This window comes from Bemisia tabaci, chromosome 4, assembly GCF_918797505.1.
Source record: "Bemisia tabaci chromosome 4, PGI_BMITA_v3".
Lineage (NCBI taxonomy): Eukaryota > Metazoa > Arthropoda > Insecta > Hemiptera > Aleyrodidae > Bemisia > Bemisia tabaci.
The window spans coordinates 4602686-4618568 of record NC_092796.1 but is presented as its reverse complement, the minus strand read 5'-3'; the positions used below and the strand labels follow the sequence as shown (position 1 = coordinate 4618568).

At 43.1% G+C, this 15883-nt stretch overlaps 1 protein-coding gene across 1 annotated transcript in view; it reads right to left on the bottom strand.

Moving 5' to 3' along the window:
* The window catches only part of LOC109031315 (uncharacterized), a 29810-nt gene extending 14480 nt beyond the window's left edge, over positions 1-15330 (bottom strand). Inside the window, exon 1 of the mRNA XM_019042767.2 lies at positions 14959-15330. The gene's annotated coding sequence lies outside the window, so the exon portion shown is untranslated. The remainder of the gene's footprint in view (positions 1-14958) is intronic.
* Between the last annotated feature and the right edge of the window lie 553 nt (positions 15331-15883).

Here is a 15883-nt window from a genome sequence, read left to right as displayed (position 1 = left end):
TGAGTTCCTCTGACCGAAAACTACGATTGGCCGAAAGTTGGTCCTTGAAAGTAGATAACTGTAAATAGATATATGACTGCAGTCAGGAATTCTTTCGGCAGTTTGCTAAAACTGGGAACGTCAGAGTCAAGTACTTCCTACACTGTAGCTTCTCAAAAAAAATGCAGCTAGGTATCAAGCCTTAAGATGAAGAGGACTTGAATCAAAGTCGAAACCAAAAGTGTATAGATAAGTTCACAATAGCGCATACTGCATAAAAGAACTTGTGGCAGCTATGACGCCACTTAAGTGAACTTAAATCGTTGGTTTGGAAAAAGTTGCAACTTTGCTTTCGGGCATTCGATTGCAAACCTTAATCAAATGTCGTTACAGTGGCATCCAAACCTATCGATCAGCACCCGAATCTTGAACTTTGGAGGGTATCAAAAAGCTACGCTGAAATTTATTAATTAAAGCTTTGGGCTCCGATTTGGAACAAAGTTCACGTTTCATTGATAAAAAATTAGCCCCTCCGCTCCCAAAAAAGTGGAGCGTTGAAGCCCCCGAAGCCCCATGCACGCGCCGTTTGTGGATCGAAGGCCAAAAGTTACGGCGAACGAGAAAGATAACCCCATCTTTCATTAGGTAACTCGACCAGTTTTGCAAATTTAATCCTTCGATTTCTGCTCCTCCTGCATCGATTAAAAAAAAAATAATAAAAAAACAGATTCTGGGGAGAGGAAGAATGCGATTGAAATATTAACACAGATGGAGACAGGCTTTTCTTTCCCTGCGAGCTATGGCCACGTGTGTACATCTCGATGCGAATACACTTTGCCCTTCTCTTTCTGCGCAAAAAATCGTCCGCTTAAATTAGAGTCCGCCTGGCTCGTGGGCTTGTCTTGTGTTGGGAAGTCTCCAATCCACTCTTTTTCCCGTTTTTCGTGACCGTGACACTGAATTTATTGCAAACTTTTGCTAGAGCCAACAGAACATTTGTTACTTGCGGATGGGAAAGTCTGAAATTCACTCCTAACCTCAAAATCTATTTAAGCGACTATTTGTGAGCTCCCTGGTTAGACATTATATTACGTACCCGACTTAATTTGATGAGGATCCTCATGCTGAATACATCAATTCCCAAAATCCTGCATGAGCCATCAAGAGGTTTTGCTAAGTTCATAGGACAGCTTGGAGAGGATGATTGCATCGATCAGCGATCGTACTCCGAGAGCTTTTGAAGTTCTGAGTTGGGGTGACGAGGGTCCCAAAACATTTCGGACAGACGGGCACATCTCTGGGTTTGGGTGCTGGATGGGAACAATAGAGCGATCGACAGACAGGCCTCAAAAGATCAAGGATCCAGATTGGTGCCCTTGCAATCTAAATCAATATATGCTAAAACTGATTGGTCGAGCATATAATTAAGGGAAAAAGGGGAAAAATAGCTAGACCATGTTTTCCTCCTCCGCAATACTAATCTGTTGTCATTTTCCGCATCACCTTGTAATAATATCAATGTATGGTTTGATTACGAGACTAAACAAGCGAGGAACTTGACTCCGGTAATCGAAAATTTGCGCGATGGTTAAGGTAGGTATTTATTGTATTTTTAACAAATTCGCCGCATTTTTTTAGACGGAATTTCGAAGGGCATTCTCAAGAGGGTAAAAAAAATCACACAAAATTTCAGGAGGTTTTGAAGGGCAAGTCTTCAGTCGTCCCTTCAAAAAGTAAAGACAGTGAAACTAAAAATCACATGGGACAGTTGCCATCGGTCGCAATGCTTTCAAGTCGGAGGCGCTTTTTTCCCTTCATTTAAAAAAAGTATTTAAAAAAAATCGATTCTAGTCCTGGTCGAAGTAGCTGCCTCACCTAAAATCGATATTTACAATGGATTTAAAGTGAGGATTTTAATGCAACTTGCTCGCAAGAATCGCAATTAGTTGTCATCGGTGTATAGAAGAACAGAAAATCTGCGTCTTTGCAAACCGACACACGGCTCGACATACGGGAATACGGGATCAATGTCTTTATTCTTTTTATCATGAAACCGATGGCCTCGGATAGCGACAATAACAATGCTATCAACGGAAAAATTAGTTGCATAATCACCAGGAACGGGGAAACAGGAACATTCGGGAACGTTTAGGCGGTACGTAAGGCACTTAGAGGGAAGGGGGTCATGGTCTACGTTAAACTGCGTTACTCGTGACTAACTGAATTTCAACAATTGCGTTATTTTCCTGGGAGGAAAAAAAATTGTGTCGTATTTGTCAGGAAATAAAGGGGAGAGGGGATGGAGGGGTCCCTGCCCAGCTTATGGATAAAGTTTCGTAAAAAATCGGGGGAAATGTTTTATAAAGTATCGCAAATGTGCTTAATTGGAAACCGTAAAGAAAATCGCAGATCGACTTTTGACAGCGCAGGTCGAGATTTGATCCCAGGATCTTAAGTTCAGGGGCCGAATTTTGTCGGTCTTTCCACGACTTAGAACGAGCCTCGACTGCGCTTAAGTCCGGCTTAGCGCCTCTGATTGACCAGTGGTACGCTTTGGACGCATCGATGGATGTTGAATCTCCGAGTGAAAGAGCCGGAAAAATTCGGCTCCAGCGGTTATGCACACATTACCTACATTTCGGAGTAAATTTCTGAATGTCTCTAAATAAATTAACTAACTAACTAAATAATGACTGCTTCTCGCTCATGTGCTAAAAATAAGTCTATAGTATGTATACCATTCGGTTCCCAATGCAGTTGCGTGCTTTTATGCGAGTGGATCAGAAACAAATATTCCTTGTTTCAAAATGAAGTCTAGATCACATTACGTTTACTTTTGAAACAAGATTTGAGTTGCACCTACCGCTGAAGCCATTACTTGCAAAATCAGGCTACTCGTTTTTCAATTCATCTTGAGATGTTTCAAAAGGCAAAATTCGTAGGAATCCAGGTAGCCCAATCACTTGGTCGTTTTATGGGTTCAGAACTTCCTTCTTTTGACGACTTAGAGCAACAATGTAAATGGATGACTGAGAGGGCAGGCCAATTGCGAAATTAAGAGCTAACGAGGAAAAAAGATGAAAAAGCCTAAACTTTCACTCCAACGTTGACGCGCAAATAAAGTCCGCACGTAAAAATGGTTATTTGATCGGCAGGAGGAAAAGGGCCGGTGAGATTGAGGACTTCCTTCAAAAACGAGAGAGGACAAGGAAATCAGAAAAAAAACACGCAACAAACCGTACATTACAAAAAAAAAAAACCTACGTATTCAAAGCAGTAGTTGAAAATGATCAAGTTCAAAATCGAGTTGGTTTTACAAAATTTGTTGGTGACTTTCCTCTACATATCTTGCTAGAGGTTTCAAAACAGACACCTACAGCCTTCCGCCTATCAGGTTCCTCAAATTTTGAAGGCGAGGTTGCGGTACGGACGCAACTATTCGTGGTCTGCGGTAGCCCGTGTTGCATACTAAAATGATTGAAGGCGAACTTGGGCGCCCTTCTTACTTTGAGTGCGGGTGGGGATTCGCGTCGCCAAATCGCAGGTAAACTTTCGAGGGTAACTTTTACACCATATGGAAAATAGCAGTTCGGGCTCTCTAATACAGGGTGATCCAAAAGTCCCTTCCACCCCTTCTAACTTTTTACCTAATTGAGATAAAGATTTGAAACTTGGGGGATATTCCTAGGTCAAAGGGAGCTACTTTTTGGCCCCCCTAAAATTTTCCGGGGGGCCCTCCTTGGGGGGCAACGGCCCCCAACTTTTAATTTTCAAATAGGAAGACCCCCTTTGTGATAGCTCGTTCGAAAGAACATAAAAAAGAAAACTTTTCGCGCAAACCCGAAGTCAATATCTCAAACCGTTTCAAAATGGCGGCCGGTTAAAGTTCAAAATGGCCGAAAATTCACACCGGTTTATTTGTCGATGGAGTTGCGCGAAAATCGGTATGTAGGGGTATTTTGACACGAGAAAAAACGAATTTGACGATAGATTTTCAAAAAAAACCAAAATTTCCAAAATGGCCGCCGGTTGAGGTTTAAAATGGCCGAAAATTTTCACCTCGGTTTTTTCCTGATGGATTTGCCTAAAACTTGGAATTTGAGAGTATTTTGGCATAAGATAAACAAATTTGAACTTAGATTTCTAAAAAAATCAATTTTTGGTCATTTTGAACTTTAACCGGCGGCCATTTTGGAAATTTTGGTTTTTTTGAAAATCTAACGTCAAATTCGTTTTTCTTGTGTCAAAATACCCCTACATACCGATTTTCGCGCAAATCCATCGACAAATAACTGGTGTGAATTTTCGGCCATTTTGAACTTTAACCGGCCGCCATTTTGAAACGGTTTGAGATATTGACTTCGGGTTTGCGCGAAAAGTTTTCTTTTTTTATGCTCTTTCGAACGAGCTATCACAAAGGGGGTCTTCCCATTTGAAAATTAAAAGTTGGGGGCCGTTGCCCCCCCAAGGGGGGCCCCCTGAAAATTTTAGGGGGGCCAAAAAGTAGCTCCCTTTGACCTAGGAATATCCCCCAAGTTTCAAATCTTTATCTCAATTAGGTAAAAAGTTAGAGGGGGCGGAAGGGACTTTTGGATCACCCTGTATAAAGTTTTTTAAATCAACAAGGTAAACCTTGTAACATCCATACATCCTCGTTATTCCGTTACATCCATAGAACTTCCCTTTCATTCAGATGTTATGCATTATACAACGGAAAGACTACACGGATACTCGGAAAATCTGCACATGCAGTTGTGGGCAAATTTCAAGAACAATGGAGTGAATTATTGCAGAAATGCACCAATCGAGCGTTTTCCTTGAAATTTTGCGTATTGCAGCAAAATCCAAAACCCTGACGAAGATTTCCTCAAAAGGGTTACGTAACTGTAGAACGTACTCCATGGTTTCAAAAACCACGGGGTCATGCGATGGGTCGTCCTCGTTCAAAATTCATACATTCAAGCGAAACTAAGAATTCATACAAATACACGAAGATTTCCTTAAGTTGGGGTTGCGTAATGATGAATAGAGGGGGAAAAAACCTCGGGAAAATTAAAGGGAACCTGGAAAAGCACTTAAGAAGATCAATTCCGAACTTTTAAAAAATATGTCAAGGTAAGTCGAAACAATTGATGACACATTCAATTACTTGAGACTTGTTCGATTATATTTCCCTCTCATCATGGTTTCGTTGAATGAAAATTGTGTCCGTCATAGCGTGTCTTCCCTCCAAATTCGATTGCCTCCCCTAGTCATTACTGCCGTGGTAAGGAAGAATGCCGTAAGAATATTCGAGAGTTTCCAAATTTTTCTCGGTAGAATGCGTATTTTTTAGAAAAGTTATGAATATTTTCCCCTGAAATTTTCAGAAACTTTATGTAAAATTGGAAGGAAAATATTCAGAAATTTACCAGGAAACTCGAACTTTATCAAAGGAAATTTGGCAACGGCGGAAGGTTCATACGGCGTTCTTTCTTAGCACGACGGGTTAATTATTTAAATTAAACTTTAATTCTAGAATTTCAACCGACTCTCCGAACATGTCTAGAGGTGTTGCACCGAGCAAAGGCAGAATAAGTTTGGCAAAATCGCAGCCGTCTCAAAGTGAGATAGTCCAATGTTTCGGTGCATCTGGTGAATACTTCTGGTCTATCTGAACGACTTCAGAGTCTTACAAGTTGCCGAAATTCTATTTGCTTGTGTACACACGCGCCATATCAGTTTGCCGTATCAGTACGGGTTGAACGAGTTTATGAACTGTCACCAACGTAATATTAGCTTACGGGAGGCAGCAAAATACACGATAAATTCGGTTGGTTGAACTTTAAAATTGCCAGATAACGCAGCTCGAGTCTTACTCTCATTACAAGTCGGTAACGGCATTTATAGTACTTCTCTTGTTTATTCTGGCGACAACGCTCGCTGGACTTTGTCTAGTTCCGCCCTCTCTCGTCAAAATCACCCGATGGGAGGCCTTTAAAACTTATAATAATGTAAAATTTTTCGGAGAATTTCGTTCGCATCATAGAGTCGTAATGTAAATAGGAGAGCTGGCGCTATCTTCCGCGGTCGACGAGTTCCGAGCCCGGTGTGCGCCGAGCTTTGGTCACTTTTTCGATACATTTTGGATCCAAAGTGGCGAGGCGAAATATGCAGTAATTCCTATCTTCTTTGTATATATTGGATGGCTGAGCCCGTGTATTGAAAACAATCGATCATGTATCAAAAAAGTGACCTGGCGTGACACAGGAGTCTCGAAATTCAGAAACTGGGAAATGCTTAAAAATGGCGCCAACTATCTCATTTACATGATGGCTCTATGTACTCTACGGCCCGCGCCCATAGGAGGTTGCGCTGCATGACTGCTATTCGGGAGCCTAAATCTTACTTAAGAGACTTAAGCAACTTAAAAAGCATCGTACATCCATATTGTATCCTGTATTGCTATAGCAGCTACGCCGTTTTTCATCTTTTTTTTTTTTTTTTTATCTCTCGTTGCAGATACATCTTTTTTGCTTAGTGACGCCCGTGTTATTATAGGAGCTACCAAGAGAACCTGATGTGGAATATGTCTTTCCGGAATTTATTGCAGTTTCCGTTCCTGTTGGCGTGCGTTAGATTTCTTACGAGTCACCGCGCGTGCCAAAATGATGCCCGCATGTGCCATCGCGAAGGCGGCACGCTTAAAACTAACCTTTCACGCTGACCTTTTTCCACTGCACAGCTTGCACCGCTGCAGCGGAAGCGCTGTGTCAAGAATTCAGCCTTTAAGAGAGCTTCGCGACTTTTAAAAAGGCTCTCGCATGCCAATGCGTGCGCGAAATAGGCCACCTTTCACTCGGTTGTCGAGTTCCTTGAAAATTTTGAATTTCTCGTTGAATAGACGCGCGTGGTATTACTTTCGCTTTAGAAATGACATTTCAATCAATTTTTTGGCAACAACAGCTCAGAGTATGAAGTTAAAATTCTAGATCTTGCAGAGCGTCATCTTCAAAAATCCAAAGGCGTGGAGGGCTAATCAAAAGTTTGGTTGCGTCACAGCCACACTGAACATTGGCGTGGCGTGCTTTGCGATATATCGATTGTTATGTTATTTAAAACTATAGAAAAGGATCGATAGACAGGGTGTTCGCAGCGAACACCTTAATAATCGATTCTTTACCATAGTTTCAAATGACATAACAATCGATACATCGCAATTCACGCCACGCCACTGACACTGAAAAAAAAGTTCGGTCGTATGTATCGAGTTCGGAAGTTCGGAGTTCCATATCATCCCAACTATTTCGGTTCATCAAACTGAATTTTCGGTTAGTCAAACCGAACTTTCGGTTCGTGTAACCGAACTTGTGCAAAGTGACCTGAGAACAAAGTTTGGTCGTACGTACCGAAGTTCGGTGTTCCATCCATTATCCATACTAATTCGGTTTGTGTAACCGAACTTGTGCGGAAAAGTGAACTGACGGACAAAGTTTGGTCGTATATGCCGAGCGTTCGGACACACGATACCAAATTTCAGTTTGACAAACCGAATATTTGAGATGATACGGAACATCGAACGTCCGGTTCACGTGACCGAATTTTTTCAGTGCACGAAAGCGACCCCCTGATATTTTTTTTCTGGAAATCTGGCAGTAGAGGCGCGGAGATTTTCACTGGGTTAGTCGGTTCGCGCGTTGCCAGGAGCTGGTCATTCGACGCAGTTGAACTTTTCTGGGCGGAAAATCCAGGAGGTCTATTTTTATCCATCACCCGGGAGGTATGGTAGGACTACGGTTAGATAAAAGCCACCGAGGAGGGCGTGCAATGCATAGATCGATATTTGAACGGTCCAGTATGCAGCTAGCTGTCACATCTGTCATCCAGACTCAGGAGAGCGCCGCGCAGTGGACCGAGTCAATTGGAAATGTCAGACAAAACTTAAAAAGCTTGCACCTCCGTTTTTACCAAAATTTGAGGTTTTAAAAGCGGTTCCATCGGTTTCCTCGTGAAATTTTCATCACGAGGCACCCCTTACAATTTAAAATGTGACGTAACATACATCAAAGTTTTCAGTTTTTAGTCTGAGATTTCATGTCCGAACTTTCCGGTTGACTCGATCCACTGTGCGGCGAATGACACTTTTTGAGGGCATTTGCGGATCCGCGCATACACGCGTCTTAGCTTAATGTTGGGGTCGTTGGTCGGGAATCCGGGGTACTGTCGTCTTAAAATCTTATGCCCTCTCCCCGAACTGGACCGCGTATAGCAGAAAGGAACCAAGCCACATCAGCTTTTGCCAAATTTAACTGGGTAATTCATTTTTTACAAGAGAACGTTTTGAAAATATCCGAGAATTCACTGAAATTTGCGCAAAAATCCGCACAACCGTTTTCATGGAAAAAATTAAATGGCCCAATAAAATTTAGCAGTAACTGATGTAGCTTGGTTCCTTTCTGCCTAACACGGTCTAACTATTACACGGTGGGAAATGATGCTTCGCACTCATGGAGTTACTTTAAAGTGACCGAGAGACCTGAGCTTTAAATGAGGAGCCTAAACTCTGTTGGGAGAATGTAAATCGATGGTGTCAGTCCACAACCACGTATACGAATACCTTCGCTCCTATTTTTTTTTTTTTTTTTTTTTTTTTTCTTTTTTTCCTTAAAGGAGAGCTAATAACATCATTCCTTGAAGTATTTGCAGAATTTTCTTCGCACAGAGGATAAAAATCAAGGCGATTTTTAAGAATTGTCGGTGAAAAGTTTTTCATTTAAAGAGTTAAGTATGAGAGGAGGAAAACCGAAAAGAATCCGAAAAAATGCGTAACGTAAATTTTGGACGCTCTTTCATTTACAAAGGCATTTTGAGGCATTTTCCCTCGTTTTTAAGCCGACACTGTTTCTGCATCCCCCCCCCCTCCTCCGAAAAAAGGATGAAATCCTTTCTGATATATGCACAGTAGACCTAGGATTGAACTTGTAAAGCATTGCCAGATTAAAAATGTGTTTTCAGGTCGTTGCGGATTTTCCTTGTCGGGAGCCTAGGACCGTCGCATCGTTTGCATATTGGCACGTGCCGTCGAAGCTTTCACTCGCTCGACGACATAAGACCTAGGAAAATCTAGTCTCTCGTAGCCAGTATGAGGTCAGGCTGAAGGGCGTTCCTACCCCGGGCGGGCGGGCGTATCCGTGTCTCGGAAAAATCCAGCTTTGTTTCGCGTCCAGCCCTCAATTGGCCAATATCTGCATTCTACGATAAACAACTTCGCCGCCGTTAGCGGAAAATGAGACGATGCATTTCTAACGCTGGGTGATGTGCACGCGTGCAACTAACCTTGTGATAAGCGGCCATTGTAGGTTAATAGGAAACCGGTTGGAGCTCGAGAGATTATACCAACAGAACATTTTCCCGCTAAGCTTGCTGCTTTGTTGTTCGCACTTCTCAGTGATAGCGTATCGTCTGTGACATTATCATGCAGACACAAGGATGTATTGTCAAGGCTGGGCTTCCTCGCGCGTGGAAGTTAATCGGGGGGGGGGGGGGGGGGGGGGTTCGCGTAATGCGTAACGCTTTTCCCCCTTTTTTTGGTAACGCACCTTGATGAAACCTCTCGGATCCCCTCTTCTTTCCATTGCCTTTTCGACGAAATGTACCGCAAAAGCTATCCTCTCTCCCAAAAAGTATGCAATTTTTAAAGCAGAATCGTTACGTGACGCTGGGTTTTGGACACTCCCCCTCATGCCCCCTCCTTTCCCTGAGTAACAAGTCGTAACGCATATTTAGATATCTCTTTGTAAAAAGTGCTGCAGGGTATTTGAACGGTGAACGCGAGCGCCATTTCATGTAAATTCGTAAGAAATTTGCCAATTTCGCTTCAAAAAATGTCCAAAATTGTTAGTGTTGGGAGGTTATCTACATTGAAATTCGATTCCTGAACCGAAAACTCTGGTGTTCCTTCTGCAGTTATCTTCTCCGTGATAATAACATAGGCTTTACGAATTTTTTCATTTTCCGCAAAACTGAAAAATTCAGCCATAAAACCACGATTTTTCCTCTGGGAGGGACGGGAGGAGATTTTGACAATCCCTGCAGTTAAAAAACTTTTGAAGTGTCAGCGCGAACTTTCCACCGCGGTTTAGAAAAGTTTAGGAAATTAAAAGATGGTTTTTTTTAGCGTGTGGGACTTTTAGCAGATACCTAACCACGCGTAATGATTAGCCCTGATGGGAACCTTGGCTGTGACCAGCTCTGCGCCTGGTCACCTCAAAATCGGCAAAAATCCGCGCTCTGAGTTTCGCCGAAGGGCGCCTGGCTGCAGTGGCAGTGCGACAATTCGGCATACGGCACGTGCCGTTTTTTCCCAAGCCTCCAACAAGGCTGTCTGCTTGCACTCGCGCCGATTGTGTCGGGAAACTCTTCCCCGTTTGCAATGAGCAAACTGCAACTGATTACCATTACAAATGGCGAGTGCACGCGCATTCGCAAAATGCCGTCGGCAAGGCTCGTCAAAACAAGTTACAGGCTATAAACACATCGTCCGTTCCGGGTTCAGAGGCCGAAAGTTCCGGGTACTGGAGCCGTAACTTCGACTGCTCCAGGTGCTACGCACGGAACTCTCGGCCTCTGAGCCCGGAGCGCGGACGGTATGTCATTACATGTTGCCCGTAAGTACGGCTTCCATAGCCGGATATTTTTTTTTTTTTTTTCAGCGCTGAGGGAAAAGTTCGGTCAACTTCACTGGAGCTAGGTCCTGTATGTTTTGGTTCGCAAAACCAAATACTTCAGTTCGCTCAACCAATCGTCGGTTAAATAAACGGAACTATTTATCACGTCATTACAGAGTGGCTCGGCTCTGGGCGAAATAAATATTCGGCATGAAAGTTTGGTATTTCTAATCGAAGATCGATCTAGCTGCGGACCACATTTGGTCATGCAGATAGAACTACACGCTAGTGTTCCATTTGAAAGAAAAACCGTAATAGAAATCTGGCTGCAATGGTAGAGCTTCTCTTTTTTTAAGGGACTCGGGAAATTGACACGTCAAGAAGACGCTTATGGACTACAACCGAAAAAAGTCCCAACTTCCTCACGGTTTGGCTAAGGAGCATTTCCGGATTGCTCCCTTTTTTTAAGAATAACGAAATTCTGTTTTATTTTATTTTATACTTAACAATTCCGAAGAGAGCTGGTTTAAATTTGCGCAAATTCTGTATTTGACCACATAATTCAATTTCCTTATTGCGCAAATCTCGCAGGATTTTTTTCTTATTTTAGGGCATTTTTAATTAAATGAAATGATCAGACCATCCGGAAGAAGTAAAAGCTCTGAATTAAAATACTTGAAATTAACAGACAGATTTCTTCCTTTGTCACGATTGCCTGTTTAAAATAATGTCAATTCATCCTTGACTTCTTTCAAATGAACGGAACTACGAAGAACCTGCCTACGACAAACTTAGCATAATCGTCTAGATTGTGAGAAAAGTTGAATCGAAAGTTTTCGAAGAGCGGATTTTCCCCATTAAAGAAATAAAAAAAGCTCGGAAGCTCGGGCGCGGCGCACAGTGGATCCAGTAAATCAGAGAGGTCGGACATAAAATTTTTGACTAAAACTGCAAATTTTGGAGTTTAGTAAGTCACATTTCACCCTTTAAGAGTTAATTTTGGAAGAAAATTTCACGAAGAAACTAATAGAGCCACTTTCAGAACCTTCAAATTTTGTATAAACGGAGTCATAAGCAATTAAAGTTTCCATATGTTGTCAGACCTCTTCTATTGACTTATAATCTACTGTGCGGCGTCGCAAATCGAAATTCGCGTTATAGTAGGTAGTTTCAATCAGGATGGAAAAATTTCGTGATAAATAAAATCTTGAAATTTCACGTGAAATATTTCATGAAATTCCAGAAATTCATGAACGATATTGGAAAATACCGGTTCATTTCCATATGTTTCGGAAAATGTAAGAATTGTGACTTTCTTCTATTTTTGTGTGTTTAAGTGCGAGTTGCATACTCTAACCCCTGAAACATAAGAAATATTTCACAGCTTCGTGGAATTTCATGAAATATTCCACTGAAATTTCCAATCTATCGTTCCTTTTTACGTTTCATGCCACCCTGATTCCAAAGTCGATTATGCTGGAAATCATATAGGTAACTTGACGGGAAGGTCCGCGGCCAAAGGATATCGAAAGATGGACCCAGAAGGAAAAAGGCGTTCGGAAAATGTAAAAATTGTGACTTTCTTCTATTTTTGTGTGTTCGAGTGCGGGTTGCATACTCTAACCCCTGAGAAATACGAAATAATTCACAGCCGCGTGGAATTTCGTGAAATATTCCACTGAAATTTCCAAACTTTCGTTTCTTTCTTACGTTTCGTGCCACCTTGGTTTCAACGTCGAATTTGCTGGAAAGCGTGTCTTTACGGGAAGGTCCGCGGCAAAAGGATATCGAAAGATGGACCCCGAAGGAAAAAAGGCGTTCGCTCCTACCCATGCGTGCTACGACTCCCGACCAATAATCGAAAAATATATTTTCACAAGCCGTAGGCGAGGCCGCAACATCCGCGGTCGGAGAAGGGGTGCGCGGGGAGGGAGCGGGGTCGCGCGGATCGGGAAAGAAACGAAAGCGCTGCCGAAACGAAACGGGTGGCTCCCGAAAACGACTCCGGCTCCGAAGGACTCCGAGGGGAGCGCTCGGGACGCCACCGGAGGGAGGGAGGGAGGGAGGGAGGGAGGGAGGGAGGGGGAGGGCGCGGGGAGGGCAGAACTGCCCTTGGTCGGGCCTGCTCATCCCGAGGTCAACGCCCTCACGAAAACAACGCCGAGAGGTCCTCAACCCCGGGGTGGCTCCTGCCTTGGCGCCCTCCCTCCCTCCCGAATCCCGAGTCCCGAATCCCGGATTCCCGGATCCCCCCAAAAACGCACCCAGTCATCGGCCTATGCTATTGTTGCCCATTTTTAACACTCCCTCCTCCGCCTCGAGTCCCACCGAGAATCGCTTTACGCCTGTGCTGCCTTGCTAAGGAAAAACGCCGTATGAGCCTTCAGGCGTTGCCAAATTTCCCCTAGCAAATCGCTAATTTTCAGGAAAATTGTAGAATATTTGTCTACCAATTTCTCAGAAAATTTGGTTTGTGATTTGATGTAAAACTTCGGAGAATGTTAATAAAACGTATTCTTAATTTTCCTCAAAAATAATCATTTTATCGAGGGAAATTTTGCGACTCTCGAATGTTCATACGGCGTTCTTACTAAGCACCGCAGTGTTTCCCGGTGGAGATCCGTCGTTTATGCTGAGTACTGGCGAATCCAGCAATTTGGCAACATTATTTTTTCCCCCATTTAATCCTATGGAAATGTATCGATTCTTTTAGGGGTCAGGTGCTCCGACATGGCAGTTAAGCCGTTTTGGCACGAGGCCGAAAAAGTTGCCGTCTTTTTTTACATTCCGACCGATGAGAAAGTCCCCGAAAAGTCGGCGTGGGTGGTTCAGCTGCTCTAAAATTGAAAGATAATCCACCCTCAGATTTTGGGCGGATTTACCATGAACTAATAAAACTTCGTATTTTCTATTCACCTATTACTTCTGGGAAGGCCCTTTTCGATTCGCAAACGCGGTTTACAGAGCTCTTAAAATCCTCAGAAAATTGCCAGTAATCTTTAATTCAAACTTTACCCTCGTTTCGCAAATTTTACGTTTAATTTGCGAAATCCTAGCCTTTACGAGCGACTCTAAATGCACTCGAGTGATTCAGTAATTTCCAGGAAAAAATCCTGCAGTTACGAACTTTTCGACGAAAAAGGCAATGATGGGGTGCGAATACAGGAGCAAAATAGTCTACATTTAAGGATGAATGAGGTATTAAGTTTCTAGGGGAGTGTTCTTTCAGTTTCTCTGTGTAAAAAGTCAAACTAGTGGGGTGGGACCCGTTGGAGTATACGTACCTAAGTACTTACTTTCTTTAGTAATTAATTGATAGAAATAACAGCGGATAACTTTTGGGAACTTTAGAAAGTTAAAAAATCTCCCGATTGAAAGGATAGTAAAAAATTCCAACTTTCCAATAATTTGGGTAAGTATTGGCCAAAAACGATCTTTTAATCTCTTTTAGTGCTCTCCTTTCCCCCTTTAAGACCACAGGATCAAATCTTTCAACTTTTCGCCCATCTAGAGACAACTTCCTTTTCATGAAAAATACATGCTAAAAAGTGAGTTGACAAGAGTACAAAGAGTACTATCATCAGTTCAGTGTTCAGTTGAGAAGCTCTTGAACAATCTGAATCGTATTTCGTTCGTGGGCAGGGCAACGACCCGCTTTCTCTGGGTGACTTTTCTTCCTCCATCTGGGGTGTGAAAGAAAAGATGCCTGATCGTACAACATTACAATATGTTTCTCGAAATTTGAACTTACTGACGATACCAGAAATATCAACGACAAAGGAATGAAGGAATCTGCGAGCTTAAAATTGCGTATTTTCTGCTACCACGATCTCTCAGCTCATCGCGATTTCGCGCAAGCAGCAAGATGGCTGACGGGAGAAATTTTTCTCCGAATCAGCGCATCTCGCTCTGGATCCTTCCGCGACACGTCTAGACAGAGATCCTCATCCCGAGTTGAAACTCAACACTTGAACGCTTTGACAGCCGAGGAAATCGCGGAAAAACAGCTCTTCAAATGCAAATCTTGTCACCGCGAAAATATTTGGGAGAGCTGGGGTGGGCGGGAGGGGAGAGTAGGAGGTGATATACCTAGTCATATTGTTCACACAGATTGATATCATAGATTAACAAGGTGGGTTCTTGAAAAATACGCGAGAAAAAACGGGATTTTTAAGGAGATGGTAGGATAATATAAGTCCGAAAATGTCAACGTACAAGTGAGTACTTGGGTAAATAAAGAAAATGATAAGCAAGAGAGGAAAGAAAAATGGGGGTGTTGGAAATTTGGAAAGAAATAAGCGGGAAATTGAGTGGGTTGAGAGAAACACCTTACCTTCAGTAAAGGAATCATCAGCCTTAGGAGAGTTCTGGATTCATCGCAGGAGCTTGACCTAGGCCACGACGAAATTGGGCTCTGCCGAAAAGAAGAAAGCTAAGTAAAAAAATACTTAAAACCCGAAATTCGAGCACGGATACACAACACTAGAAAAATAACAGTCTCGAGAAATTTCACAGGCACGGAAAATTGTACTAAATCTTAGAAAAAGCTACCCGAATTAATTTCTGATAAGAGAGAATGACCAAATTAAGGAATGGACGGTTAGGACCGCTGGATTTGGTACCTCAACAATGGTCCGATTGGGTTCAGGCCGCGGAGGGCTGTCAGAACGCGAGGCCGCCTCGTCGACGCTCATTGGCTGGGCGGCTCCCGAGCGGCGGCGGAAAGAGCCGAGCGTCCCCTCCACGAGGAGAGTTCATGCACATGAATCAACGAGTGTACGCTTACAACCGCGGGACCACGTGGAGGAGCAGGCCGACGGTTTCCCGGGCCGCCGTTCTTGTTCTTGGCACCGGGCTCCGGGGTGAGGCGGGGAAGGTTGCACTGGGTCTGGCAGCGCGCGCGACGCGCCGCTCCCGGCCGCACAGGCGCATCCCAAGCCAAGACACAATGCACGTACTTAGCGCTCCTCTACGAAGTATTTGATGAGAACTTCATTTTATACCACAATGGAAATTCTCAAAGCCCTTTTTTGGAATTTCGAGCTGAGCGTCTATTCCGGGAAAGCCAGAGAGTCCGAATGAAGTCAAGGTTTTAAACAAATGACCGGAAGTCAGGTGCAATCTCGGGAATTCGCCTCGAAAGTCCGAAAGAAATTCTGAAAGCTTGCATAAAACGCTTGTAGAACACAACTCTATGCTCCGTTGCCAGTTCTATTTAATGGCTCAAGTTTGAAAATTCCAGGAACCAATTCCCTTTA